The sequence below is a fragment of the Perca flavescens genome, chromosome 9, assembly GCF_004354835.1.
Source record: "Perca flavescens isolate YP-PL-M2 chromosome 9, PFLA_1.0, whole genome shotgun sequence".
NCBI lineage: Eukaryota > Metazoa > Chordata > Actinopteri > Perciformes > Percidae > Perca > Perca flavescens.
In genome coordinates this window covers 30577558-30592885 of record NC_041339.1, presented here as the reverse complement: position 1 = coordinate 30592885, position 15328 = coordinate 30577558, and the positions used below count along the sequence as shown (strand labels likewise).

The following is a 15328-nucleotide window of genomic DNA, read 5'->3' as shown; positions in this document are numbered from 1 at the left end:
CATGCCAGGTTATGCTAGTCTTCTTCACTTAACAACTAATGTCACATATTTACTAAGTCAATATAACCCTTTTGTGTTACTGCTACTAGGGCTACAGGAGTACAGGAGGCTGCAGTGAAATCAAATTTAACATTGAAAGTGTTTTACTGAGAAATTGTCTACCTCACAAGACCAAAAACAATGTAAAGAGACCAGTAGGTTAAAATAACATCTCTATGATGAAGGACATCCGAAGTCCAATGGTCAATGCTCCGTTAAGAGTCCGTTTTAACTTGACGCTTGCAAAGAGCTCGCATATTATTATAGTCCATGATGATGTGTTTTGAGTGTCTTGCACAGGATCAGCTCCACACCTGCCAGAGAGAGAAATACCACTCTATTTTGCACAGGAATGCTACCCCTTCTGGTTCAGTAATATGTGTGGATGAGGATTCATTTTCCGTGCAAGCTACTGTATACCAGGTCTGTTTGAAGTTTTAGGATAAGCAAGCACTGCTAGCTTGTGTGGTTTTCCCTCTATGGTCACCAGACTTAAAGTTTAATGAAAACAAAATGGAAGAAGGGAAAATGCACAGCAACATCACAAGACTCTGATCTGGGACACCGCATGATGGAATAAGATAGAAATGGAAACTATAAACTATACAGAGCATTTGGAGACAGATGACATGATAAAGTGACAGTGCTGTGATTAATATTCTTAGAATATATTGCAAGAGGCAATGTAACATACTAACGGTATAATATGGTACGTTATGAAATAGGGAGAGAAATGATACAGTATAAAGTAGTATAGACTATGAAATATATAGTGTAGTACAACAATGTAACACTATAGTATACACAGTATATTATATATATATATATATATACACACACACACACACACACACACACACACACACACACACACACACACACACACACACACACACACACACACACACACACACACACACACACACACACACACACACACACACACACACACACACACACACACACACACACACACACACACTACAGGCCAAAAGTTTGGACACACCTCATTCAATGCGTTTCCTTTTTATTTTCATGACTATTTACATTGTAGATTCTCACTGAAGGCATCAAAACTATGAATGAACACATATGAAATTATGTACTTAACAAAAAAGTGTGAAATAACTGAAAACATGTTGTATATTTTAGATTATTCAAAGTAGTCACCCTTTGCTTTTTTTTATTAAGGGAAAAAATTCCACTAATTAACCCTGACAAGGCACACCTGTGAAGTGAAAACCATTTCAGGTGACTACCTCATGAAGCTCATTGAGAGAAGACCAAGGGTTTGCAGAGTTATCAAAAAAAAGCAAAGGGTGGCTACTTTGAAGAATCTAAAATATAAGACATGTTTTAAGTTATTTCACACTTTTTTGTTAAGTACATAATTCCATATGTGTTCATTCATAGTTTTCATGCTTTCAGTGAGAATCTACAATGTAAATAGTCATGAAAATAAAGAAACATTGAATGAGAAGGTGTGTCCAAACTTTTGGCCTGTACTGTGTGTGTGTGTATGTATGTATATATAATATATATTTGGTGTTTATATTTACATATCAAGTCCAGTGGAGAGGAAGAGTGTGCCAAACACTGGGAATTGTGTATGTTGTGTGTGTGCATGTGATTTTGGCTGGCTGGTCAGAGTGAATGAGACGGCTTGTGGTCTGATGGGAGTGGGCGCAAATGTGCACCTGAAGCACTCTGTTTATGCACCTAGGGGGGCCAGCTGTATATTTCCATTCTGTTTAACTCATGTTATTCTTGTTCAAATAGAGGCAACATTGCCCTCACATGTGACTGCCTTAACACATCTGGTTGTCTTTCATCCCTCAACTAAGCAAATTAAACCCAAAGTGGCATTATGTCTTATTAGAGCTTTAAGCTACTTGGTGTTAACACATTTGATTAAATAACTGGACACACACATGCACACACACTAGTGGCTGTGCGACCAGCCGTGCGTTGCCTTCCCTTGCCAAAGTAGCTTACTTCAGGCTTAGCTGCAAACCTCTTGCTTTTCTCCTCCATCATTACTGGTTCCATCATCAGCGATGCAGCGGAGAGGCTAGAGTCTATCTTGTTAGGGCAGATTAACCACTAATATACAGGCAGTAAAGAAGCCTCTTCATCTAATACTGTACACACAGATTCCTGATCCTATGCTTTCTGTCTCAGACGCCAGACATCTTAATCTTAATACTGACTTCAGGAGATCCTGGCGTATTTCCTCCGGCCTCCCTGGTGCTTAGTCTGTGGGTCATCATTAGTCGTATACAGTAAAGAGCCCCTGGAGGAGTTTTTGGTCCTGAGCAAGACGCATCACTGAGCGCATGGATTATTCTGATACTATTATGAGTCCTAAAAATGACTGGTATAAGGATTTCTGTCTGAGTTTGTTCCACACTTTCAATTATAGCTGTCAAACTAAAAAATAGAGAACACACAGAAGCACATACAGTGAAAACTGTAATGGCAATAATATCTTGTACATCCAGATTTGTAATACATTGATTGCAATTACTCGTCAAGCCCCTCCTTGCCTACAAATCTTGACCAATAAAGTGGGACATATATGTGGATATAGGAAGTTGAACGAAGAACTTTATATTTGTGCCTTAAAAGAAACGTACAACTTAAGAAAAAATCTGATGTAAACCCTTTGACGTCACCAAGAGCAACAAATATACTCCTTTTACCTTTAGTCACCACAAATTCAGTTTAAGTAACGAAAAAGTCAAACTTAGTCGTCCATCTGCCCCTTTGCAGTAACGAGAACAATATCACAAGTGGGAGTAAGATCATCGAAAGTGTCCACAAATTGTTATATTTTTTTCCCCTGGAGGTTGCTCAATCTTTTAGCTTTCATAACTATCTATTTACAATACAGACAAAAAGTATTGTTAATTAATTGTTATCACTGACATTGTAACCAAACCGAGAGGCTGATTTAAAAATGATATTTTCCTCTATGTAGTTGCAGTTAGTGATTTGTAGTAACATGATTTAAATGCAGGCGCCTGGGTAGCTCACCTGGTAGAGCAGGTGCCCATATATAGACGTTTACTCCTCGACTCAGTGGCCGCGGGTTTGACTCCGACCTGTAGCCCTTTGCTGCATGTCGGTATCGCCTCTCTCTTCCCCCTTCATGTCTTCAGCTGTCCTATACAAATAAAGGCCTAAAATGCCCAAAAAATTATCAAAAAGAAAAACCATTAAATAAATGCTATATACTAAGACATTTTAAACTAGTTTTAACATGCTATATGCATTCGAGGTTCTTGGATTCATGTCAACATCCTAGTTAGAGTCTGAGCTTTGTATCCACAGCGTTCATTTCCTTGAGAGAGACACTGACTCATCTGCTCCGGAAACAAATCTGCCTCCTCTGACCCAACACTTAATGTTTCTCAAAGTCCAAGTGGCATTAAAGAAGAAACGTAATTCCTCATCACTGTACAGATGCATGAGATCTGCAGTCTTGCAGCTCTCCACTGGAGGGCAGTGGAACTCTGTGACTGTGTACCAGCTGTGGATTTTAGGAAAGGGAATAGATCACGTTAGTCTTCTCCACATTTATACTGATGGAGCTGTCTTGCCTTTGTTTAAGTAAGAAATTGCATTTTACATAAATTTATGTTTCAATCCATCTGTAAGACAATCTGGTTCATGAATAAAGATGCAGCCTTTGTGGTTGTTAGCAGACGTGCTGCTAGAATTTAAGGGTCCCTAAAACATCTCACTTGGGACCCTGATTCCAAAATATAACATTATAATAATAAACTGTCTCCACTCAACACATCACGCCTGCACGCAACATTTGTTTTGGTAACTTTTGGGTGCAGCAAAAACTGCAAAAATCGAGGGAATTATTGTTTGTGATTTTGATCCTATAACCAAAGCAATAACAGAACTGTCATAGTCCTGAAATACATTTTATAAGGTACTGTGCAAACATCACAGCAAAAATCGGACAATCCATTCAAATTAAAATATAACAATGAAAATTAAATGAGAAATAATAAGATTAAACATGCAAATGTTAAAATAATGTGTACGGCAAACAATGTACCAAACAACATAAGGTTGGAACATAGTGATAGGTAGAACAGAAAGAAAAACCACTAAGGCTACAATAATAATTTTCTTGCTTGAGTATTGTGAAAAATGCTATCGATACTCAGTTTATTATCATATGAGCTAGAACTAGAACATTTTGGCATATTTGCTTAACAGAACATTTATGCACCTACTTTTGTATCAAATCAAATGGTGAGAGAACACACTAAACAAAACGGTAATAGTTTTGCATCCCATATACATGTAGCGGCTATTCAATGTAAGCACCTTTTAGGCATAAATTATCAATATTCATAATGAGGGTATGGCCCTTTTGGAAAACAATTAATTATTTCAGTTTTTTTCCTGTTTTTCTGAAGACAAAGACAAAAAAGATTTTCGTGTGTGTTGTTTTCTACACCTCATGCAAGAGGACACAGTTGTATTTGTGTTTACCACTCCATCAGTCATCCTTGAAATAATGCATGTTTGTGTGTACTGTATTCCAGGCACAGAGACACCTCATCACTGTCCTCTTCTGCAGACCTGAAGGACTTTATTTCTGTGGAGGGGGGGGGGGTTAAGTCCTGACCCTGCTCTGTTGCAATAAGCTGAGAGTGAAAAAGTGGTGGAGAAAGAAAAGAAAGAATGACAGAGGGAGGGAGGGCGGTGTGACTGCTGGAGGGAAAAGAATAGGAAGACCTTTTAGTCCTTGAAGGTGTGGGTCTCTCCACTAGTTCGGGAGGTCAGCAGCGGCAGCAGCTGTCCTGCTTGACCGACTCTGATGAAGCTGCAGATTCTCGCCTTCATGAATCATCCCACTCCATTCTCCTCCTCCTCCTCCTCCTGCTCTTCCTCTGCTCCCACCTGGACTCCTTTTCACAAAGAGAGGGGATTCCTCTTCTTAGGCCTCTTTCTTCAGCACTGAGGCAATCAGACTGTTGAACACGCAGAAGGAGATGAGACATTTTAAATTAGTGTTAGGAGAGGGGGAGAGAGAGAGAGAGAGAGAGAGAGAAGGGGGAAATGACATTTTTCATTTTCTACAATAAAAGGTACTACATTGAATTCTCGGAGCATGACAATACAGAGGAGTAAGTAATGGAATAGGAGCAGACGTGGTGTCTGTGTGTTAGTGGATAATGAGTAATTCAAAGATGTACGGTCCTCTGTTGCCATTCAATCAGAATCTCTCCCCACCGCTGTCACGGGCCCTCGTCTCAGCGCTGTCACAATACTGCACAGAGACTCAAACTTCTTTTTATTTTTTATTATTATTTCTGTAGTCATCCAGAACTGGTCTTAAGGGGGTTTGGGGCATCAGCTAATCAAGCAAAATGCTACCTTTTAGTATCCTGCTAACCTAGTTGACCACAGTATTTATCCACGCAGCTTTGAATTGTACATTATGATACCCAGGGCCCAATTAAACAACCAGGCACAGGTTAAGGCCCTGACCATCAAAGGCCCCCAAAGACCACATATTAATTATCATATCCTCCTAAAATTAGACCATATTGTTTCTGTAAAATGTGTTTTCAGCCTTAATGGTGCTAAGCTAGAGAGTTTTAGTTCCAGTGCGTTAGTGTGTTAGAGTTAATCAGCCGAGTGTATCCGCCCTACTGGAGTTTCCGATGGCTCGTGTAACCTGTTTTGAACAGGGATGTGCCAAGAAGCCAAGAATCACAGGTGTCACTCAAAAAGACAAAATAAAACATAAAAGATACAGTCCTTAAAACGCCAGAGAAAATCATTTCCCTCACAAGAGACACTTGAGTATGTGAGTAAAAAAGAAAAGCTACACACGTGTGGGATTCATGTTCTGCTGAGGGATTTCTTTTACAAAAGAAAAGGCTTCAAGGATACATCTCCTATCTCAGGAAATCTTTATCAACAGGATGAGTCTTAAAGTCTTTCAAGATCTTCAAAAAGTCTTAGAAAAAGGGGGACCGTGTTACTATCAGGGTCGTCCTATAGACTACAGTGTGTGACAAATAGTTTGTAGTCACTTCATTCATTGCAAAGCACAACATCAAACTATAATCTCAAACAGTAAACGTTAATATCATAGACTGGTTAGTATTCGCTGCTTGTTTAGTAGATGAGCCCTCTGTCAAAATGTCAATGGTCCTGGGTCGACCTCTCGCTCACCCAGTAAGAGCATGCGCCCCATGTAGTCCTTTGCAGCGGCCCGAGTTTGAGTCCGACCTGCCGCCCTTTGCTGCGTGTCACCCCCATCTCTCTCCCACCTTTCCTGTCTATCCACTGTCAACACAAATAAAAAATAATAAACTCTTGAAACTCTAGTAAATGTCTTTTCATAGCACATTTTCTATGACCGTGTAACCCAAATGCTTTACAAACACAATTTGAGCACCAGTAACGGAAACAAGATAGCCAACCATTATTCCTTCAGTTTTTGGATTTAATAGCGGTTTACCAATTCCAACACTGAATCTGCTTATTGAATTTAAAGCGTTATGAATCCCTGATGAAAGTTTAACAAATGCAAATGACTTAATATTTACAAACTTAAACTCAAAATCATGGCATTCAAAGAACTAGTCTGTTTTTCCCATTTAGAATGATAAATTATTATTGTATTCTGTAAGGAAATTTGGGGGTTTTAAACGACCTGAGGAGGAGTTTATAATCTACTATTACAAGACAAAGTATGCATGGTTAGTCTCTAAAACTAATCCATATACTTCCTGGGGTCCACATTTTTTTATTATTTTAGGCTGAAAACATAAATTGAAACTTAATTTAAAAAAGTGATTTTCTTATATGTCCTCACTAAAATTGTGGTCATTGTGGGGAAGGCTTTGAAACAGCATTTTTGAAAGTTCTAGGAAAAAGGAAAATTTGCAGAATACATATTTTAAACTAATATACAAAATACAGATAAAGAAAATGTCAGCCTTTTTCTGCTGGCCAGAGTTTCATAGGGAGGGAGGGGGTTGCACTGGGGGAATCAGTATTTGCACATACACGTTTTGACTTCATTCACTTCAATGAGCTTATTCGCAGCAGCTCTTGCATTGGATGAATTGGACGTTGCTACAGAGTAAAATACTGATCCCAACATACCAGTTTACATACAGAATATATGTATATACATACATTATTCCTTCTTAAACTATATGCTGCAGGCATCAAATGGTGAAGTGTGTCAACCCAATTATATGTCTCCAGGTTTTGTTTTTTGTTCAGTCCTCACACACTGTAATAAAAATAACCATAGTATTTGTAAACTGTAGTATATCATTTAGAAACATTATGTAGTGACATCACAAAGTGCCATGGTAATTTCAACTTCAGCTCTTGTGCAATAAAGAAAACTGTCAAGCAATATTCTTTACTGTTACAACTATAAACACTGTTTTGACATAATTGCTGCCCTGAGCCCTGAGAGTGCACGAAGTGGAGAGTGAACCTCATTTATTAGTCTTAACATCCCCCAGAGGCTGTTTCCCTCCCAGCGAGCAGTCATTAGAAAGCACACACACAGCAGGGAGCCCCAAAACAAAATGCAAACCAGTCCACACAGCAATGTTGTATTCTGAGTTGTTGTTTTTTTATATAAAATGTGCAAAGCTTAACCCTTGTGTGGTGTTCATATTTTTGTTACACAGCCAATGTTCCCGGGTCTGGTGGACCCACCACATTATTAGGCTTTTAAGTCAATATAGCCATAACAATTTATGTAAAAATACTTAATAGGGGTTTACTTTAGCTCAATTACCAATGATATATACATCATTTATGGTTCATATTTGCCATTTCAGGGCTCGAGAGTGCGACCAATTTGGTCGCAAATGCGACCAAAATTTGTTAAGGTGCGACTAAGATTTTTCCTAGGTCGCACCGGTGCACCTAACGTCCTCGCATCCGCTGCCTCTCCACTAACGAAGCGATGTCGTTTATATCGATATGGTTTAATGTTGCGTTACAGGACCCGTTCCTTCTGGAAAGCCGTGCCTGTGTTTGGATCTCTCCTCCGCTCAGCCCCGCCCCCCATTCACTCACACACCGGCCGGCTCACCTGCCACATGGAGAGGCACAGCGCCGCCGGTCCTAACTCCCGACATTTGTCTACAGTTTTAATTGTTATTAACACAGCTGTATATTGTTAAGTATGAGAGGGAAACCTGTATCGGTACCAGTGTTTCCGCTGGTAACTCTCTGTTATTGCGGCCGCCAGGGCGAAACACACATTAGAAGTTATTAAATGAAACTAGCTTCAGTTCGTTGAGTAATAGCGTGTAAGACGGAGATTGATTGATCATAGTTCATAAAAATGCAGATCTAAAGATTTCGGCCTTTATTTTGATAGGAAAGCTGAAGACATGAAAGGGGAGAGGGGGGGGGGGGCGCGAGGGATGACATGTAGGAAAGGGCCGTAGGTCGGAGTCAGACCTCTATATTTACCAACTGAGCTATCCGGGCGTCCTCTTTCTCTTTTAATCAGTCTGTTATTGTTGTTGATAGCTTATGAAGGAGCTTTCTCAGATATATATTTTTTATATATATCCTAGGCTATTTATTTCAGATAACTTTCATTTACATGTGTTGCAGCTGTATATTTTCAAACTGGTAAAGGAAACCCTGTCTTTGATTTTTATTTTAATCACAATCTATTTTAATAAAAGAGCTTGTGAAAAGTGGCTTTGACTTAAAACTGAACATTTAGCCCACTTTGTAAAAAAATACAGAGCTATATATCGTGTATCACCATTCAGCGTTACGGTTACGATGCAAGGAAAAATTTGGGTGCACCTAAATTTTGTGCTGGTGCACCTAAATAAAAAAAGTTAGGCGCACCAGTGCAACCAAGGCAAAAAGTTAGTGTGGAGCCCTGCATTTACCCCTGTGAGATCACATTTATGATCATTTTCGTTTTTTTGTGAGAAAACAAGGAAATTCAATTATAAAAAAGGTCAAACTTAATGAGAACAGGTGAAAGTGCTTGAAATGTAACCATTTTGTTACTTTGTGTGGAAAGAGCAGGTGCAGAAAGACAACATATTTTCATAGCACCTACATTTAAATACACTCTGGTCCAGTAGACCCGAACCCCTCATATGTAATACTTATGTGTAGGGGGGGTGTACCATGTGCAGTCATTGGAAATAAGTTATTTTTTATGTTCTTCACAGAAAATGAGCCAAGGCCGATGAGTTTGAGTTAGGAGAAATAATAAATAGCATAATATTTCTTTTAGCAAACATTGAAAACGGGTCCCACAGACCCGAACACCACACAAGGGTTAAAGCATTGTTTTTGACATACAGTTTTGTCAGCACTATTGGTATACTGTAGGTGAACACTCTCTTCTGTCTTTCCTAGCAGCCAGGTAGTTTCTAATTTCATACAATGTCAGGATGTCACTTGCCAGTGTTCAATTCACTTCCAATTTAGATTTCAAGAGTTCAAGTTTGGATGTTTTGTGGGTTTTTTTTTCTTCCCTCCACTCATTGTTGAATCAGAGCGATGAAGAGGCAGGAGTTCAGGTTGGAGAGAGAGGCTGAGCAGCCAGCCATCAGAACATCCTTCAGCTTGCGTGGATAAAAAAGGATGAATGTTCTGGAAGTGTTCAAGGCCAAAGTGAGAAATGAGAGGAATCTGTTGATTTCCTAATGGAGCAGAGATGGTAGAGAATACACAGCAGCATCCTGTGTACAAAAACTCTCCTGCCCTGACCTCTTCTTTTTTCTTTTTTTTTTTTTTTTTTTTTTACCCTTTTTACACCTAGCCTACACTCTCCACTTCTTTCCCAATTTTGCTTTTTTTCCCTCCATTTCTGTCCATGCATAGATAAATATTCCAGTCACCACTTATGACTGATATTTTCCAAGCATTCAGCATTCAATTGTTACATCCTCAGCTACTCTGAAGATGCAGGGACAAACACATTGTACACCCAAAGAAAATTTCCTTCCAACAACAAAATTACACTCGGATACAAAACAAGCATGCACGCCCAAGGATACAAATGTACGCTGGAACACACACATGCATACGCCCACTGGTACACAAGCCCATATTAACATACGCATACACACAAAATAGACACACACAAATAGATGTTCTCACAAAGCTTGCAAATTCCATTACACTTCAAAAATGTCCCCCCCAAAAAAGGATTTGGGTTAATTTAGTAAACACAGGGTCAGAGATGGCACAAGAGCTGAGAGGAGGTGAGGTGTGTGTGTGTGCACAAGCATCAGTCTGTGTGTGTGTGTGTGTGTGTGTGCATATGTGTGTGTGTGTGTGTGTGTGTGTGTGTGTGTGTGTGTGTGTGTGTGTGTGTGTGTGTGTGTGTGTGTGAAGAAACGCTGACTGTGTGAAGCAGAGAGTCCTGGCAGCAGCAGTCTAAACCCAGCCACTCTCTCCAGAGATAGCGTTTCTTTCTCATTTGCTCTGGCCCTATTTTAATAATAGCTGTGCATAAGTAATTTCTAAAAGGCCAGGCAGGCACATGGGCGTGGGTGGGGGGGAAATTAAACTCATTTTATCTGTGAGCAGGTGGATTCCTATTTATCATTAACATGCATAGAATTTGCACAATGTTATTTCTTGCTGCTGCTACTGATGGAACGTCATCCAAATAATGTCGGAGGAGGGTCTGCCTTTTTTTTTTTTTTTTTTGCTTATGCTGGAGTGAAATTCATAGATAAAAGTACTAGGGTTTTTTTTCTTGCAATTTTCTGCAAACGGAAACTAATTCTGGGAAGCTTCTTATTATAGTGCAGGCTCATTTGGTTTGCATTAAAAGGGGGACAGGACCGACATTAGGATTTCTGCAAGATTTCCAGGAGATGCTCCAACATTTGCGCTTATATCATTAGTAACGCCCCTCTCCCCCCTCTACTTACAGAAGCCGTTTTCCTCTTTTAACTGGCATTAAACAATCTCTGCTCATTATTGGCCCAATAATAAAACTGGAATATATTTGACTTCCTGATTTAGATCCTATCAAAATATTGGAATGTAAATGTGTAATTTTGAACGCATGATATGGAGGTTAATAATTGCTGGATATTCTCTGTGTTATTTTAGCATAATTCAACAGCAGGATTATTTGTCATTTCTTTTTTAAATTAGGATTGTGATTTTTAATTTGTTTTGGATTGTTCATCTTTTTATGTGACAGAGTGATTGGGGCTGTTTCTAGATTATCCAATTCTGGCCTCTGGCCATCATATACTGTATCTATTAGTGATACAACAAACAATTATTTTTATAACTCAATTAGCTATTTGATTGTTTGGTCTATTAAATGTCAGAAAATAGTGAATGATGTCCATGACATGTTTCCAGAGTCCAAGGTGACGTTTTCAAAATGTTTTGTTTCGTTTGACCACCAGTCGAAAACCGAAAACTTTTCAGTTTACAGTGATATGAAACAAAGGAAACACCAACTCTTCACTTTTAAGAATCTGGAACCAGAGCATGTTTGGCATGTATTGTTTAAAATGACCTTAACAATGAATGGATTATCTAACCAGTTGCAGATGAACTGACTAATTTCTGTAGCTCTACTGTTCATCTTGTCTTGTGAGTATTATTTAATCTATCTCTTTATATATCCGTAAAACACTTTTAATTTATATGCAAAGATCAAACCACATCTGGCCCTTTTTTGTTATCCTTTCCTGTCATCTCTGCATCCACATCGATGTTGTTGTCATGTAGTGCAACAACATCACACGCCACACTTTGCAGAGGGGGATCATGGGAGATCCGTCTGCAGGCGGGATAAGACTCGCCGTTACGGCGATGAGGAGTGAGATGATGATGTGAGTCTCTGTCTCCTTTTCTCTCCCCTGACAAATAACAGCATGGCAGCTCATGGCAGCCCGACAGATCCTGACAGCCATCCAAGCAGCCAAGCAGGCAGGCAGTCAGCCATTGTTTTGTAATGTGTTTCACTCTGCCAGCGCTGATCCTTGCTAAGGTACTTACCACGCCATTGTTGTCTAAGTATGCTATTTTCTGGCTGGGCACCTCCACTATAGAATAGGGTGCTTTTCCCCCCTTTCTTTCTTTCATATATTTTTTTTCCTTTCTAAAGAGAGGTTTGTTACAGTCACCGTCATACTAATCCTGGTGTGTGATATGTATATGTGTCAACACAGAGAAAGAGTGAGGGAGCGAGAGAGAGAGGAGAGTCTTAACCCAACAGACAAATGGTGTGAGTGGCAGAGAGGGAGATAGACAGACAAGTCCCATTCACTCCTTACTGTCCCCCATGACACCAAATTACTGTTTATCAAAATAAGACGAGCAGTATAATAAGGATACTTTAGGAGTGTGTCGTCTAATGCTTCTCGAATGTGTACAGGCCTTATGGTATTTCTACAGAAACATTTACCCAGCAGTCAGATTAACAGAGCAGGTCAGAGGAGGACTTTTAGCTACTGCAATGATTGATTATTCATTTAAATACAGTCAGAAGAGTGAGCTTGAGGTAAAGTTCAAATCTTTTGCAGTGTTATATGTATTATTCAAAATGAAGCAAAACAACAGTGCCATTGTTTCATTCTGAAAACTATAGTTTGACATTTTGGGAAATACAGTTACTGGCTTTCTTGCTGAGTAAGATGATAAGATTGATACCAGCATCTCCAGAGCGTCAAGCCAGGAAATTGTCTGTAACTTAACCCTTAACCCCCGTAAAACCATGAGCTCGTCGTTTTTACACTTCCTTTTTAAAACAGATTAAAATAAAGAGATATAACATGCTAAATAGTGAGCTCTGTGTCTTGAAAGCGGTATCGATCTTCTCATCTATCGACTAGAAATAAAATACGCATATGTACCAAAATGTTGAACAATTACTTGTAAACCTGACTCACCCACCAATGGGTTAGCCTTGACAAACCCGTGCTGAGCAGCCGAATAATGTTCAAACACACAGAACTTTATTTTAAATTCTAATGGAGATCCCAGTCTTTCCATAATATCAAAGATGTCAGGCTGAATCTTGAGGAAATGTGCTTATATATAGAACATTTCCATTCGATGCAATGGTGCAGCCAACATATCTTGACATTTTCGACTAGCCACTTAAAAAAGTTGTGCAATTTCTATAAATATTAAATTTAATAAAAAAAAAAAAAGAATTATATTTTCCGTAAATTTGATCACCCTACCTACATGATGGTCAAAATGCTATATCAGGGTTCCCGGATAGCTCAGTTGGTAGCACGGATACCCGTATATAGAGGTTTACTGCTCGATGCCCAGGTTCAACTCTGACCTGCGGCCCTTTGCTGCATGTCATTCCTTCTCTATCTCCCCTTTCATTTCTTCAGCTGTCTTGTCAAAAATAAAGGCTGAAAATGCTCAAAAGATAATCTATATATATATATATATATATATATATATATATATATATATATATATATATATATATATATATATATCAATCAAAGCTCTCTTCATAGTGCCAGGATATAATCGTGGTGCAGAAATAAAAACAAATCCCTTTTTATTTAACTTTTGACGTAAAAACAGCCAAGTATGAATATTTACTCTAAATGTAAGCTTTAAGACACTTATTATGTGTAGTTTATGTAAAATAGTAGAATGTAAACTCCACCAAACTCTCAGAGACACTACAGACAGAGAACATCAATGGTTGTGTTTGATGCAGCACTTCTCTGTTGGCTGATGTATCACTGCACAATCTCCACTTTAATTAATCACCACTCGGAGAGCTTTTATTTTCCCATTTCTGGTTAAGTGTGCATATTTCACTCGCCCACTGTGACGGTGGAACGGAAAATGTGTGGGAGCATTAATAAGCCTAATATAGAAACATATTTGAACCCTGGTCCTCCACTAAGTAGATTATAAACATTTATTATAGCATGTTATCATAATATCCTGCACAGCATATTGCAAAACTTCTGTGGGCCAGTTTTTCTACCAGTGCAGTGGAAGATCATAGTTAATTCAGCAGCGTTATGGTAATGTAGAGGTCCCTATCGGTCCCGGCATCACACATACTAACAAGCTTAGGATAAGCCCAGCCTGGAATGGTATGAGGTTTGAATTTCTGGAACCAGCGCGGTCTCTGCAGCCAAATCTCACTTCAGCAGAAACCAGTGAGGTGATTCCTCTGCTTAAAAAATTAGTGCTAGTGCATATATATTTTTTTGCAAGGAAAGGAGGTTTGGTACCTTGCGAAGAGAAAAATGCACTGCATGTAAAAAAAAAAATATTTTAAGGATAGCAAAAATCTTCTTGAGAGGGCTAATCAGCTGGCAACTCTGAAAAGCCTGTAATGTGCATTAAGAGATTTACACACAGTGCAGAGGTAAAGCCTCACAACATTGTTGACTCATTTAAAGATGCCAACATCTCAACTTTGTGCACTGTTAACAAATGCACACATGTTAAGTTGGTGTACGTTGCACTTCTCCTGTCTCTGTAAATCGCAGTGTATCTGCCATAAGCATGTTATGCCCCAGGGCTCATCAGTGCCATGGGATCCCAGGCAGGGCTGACACTGTGAGACAACATGATAAATCCTGTTTGTGAGACTCGGCTGCTCTCCGCTCTTAGCTCTAATCTAACCGCCCTGAACCTCGAGCACAGGAGAAGAGCGTCTGTCGATCCGAGCAAAGAGGAGAGAGGAGAGGGAGAAAAGAGCTGGGGCGCTGGGCCGTATACATTACAGTTCATTCAGATTATTGCCATCAGGTTAAGGAAACATGGTAGTTTGCAAATGAAAAGTGCAAAGGTAGTTTGGCTCTAAGCATCTGACGGACAATTCGCAGCTTGGAAGAGGCCAAACATTAGTATTGGTTTTGAGGTACGGTGAAATTTTAAAATAAAGCTGTTCTTTGTAACACTACTATAAACAGGATTTTTTTAGAGTTATATGAAGCTGAAGTACATTCATAAGAGTTTTCAATAGTAGATGGTACGGTGTGTCTTTCAGAAAATTGACTAAATAGACAAAAGTTCTTCACACAGAGACTGCATTTACTCTACATGAAAAAGCAACCAATGAAGTGACTGTGAAGCTGATTGTGTAGCCTATCAAATCATTAATAAAGGCAGCAGTGCTAACTGCATAAGGAAAGTGAGACTGCTTTCATTCCCCATAATTCAGATCATCCAAGTGTCAGAATCTGTTCCTGACAACCCTTTTATAGTTTTTTTAATGCATAACATAGTCAACACAACAAAACCAACCTAACAAAACCTATAA

The 15328-nt window shown here is 39.1% G+C and overlaps 1 long non-coding RNA gene across 1 annotated transcript in view; it reads right to left on the bottom strand.

Annotated features, from left to right (window-relative positions):
* Window positions 1-3963: 3963 nt before the first annotated feature.
* The window catches only part of LOC114561191 (uncharacterized), a 17577-nt gene continuing 6212 nt past the window's right edge, over window positions 3964-15328 (bottom strand). Inside the window, exon 2 of the long non-coding RNA XR_003693327.1 lies at window positions 3964-5039. This is a non-coding gene — a long non-coding RNA (uncharacterized LOC114561191). The remainder of the gene's footprint in view (window positions 5040-15328) is intronic.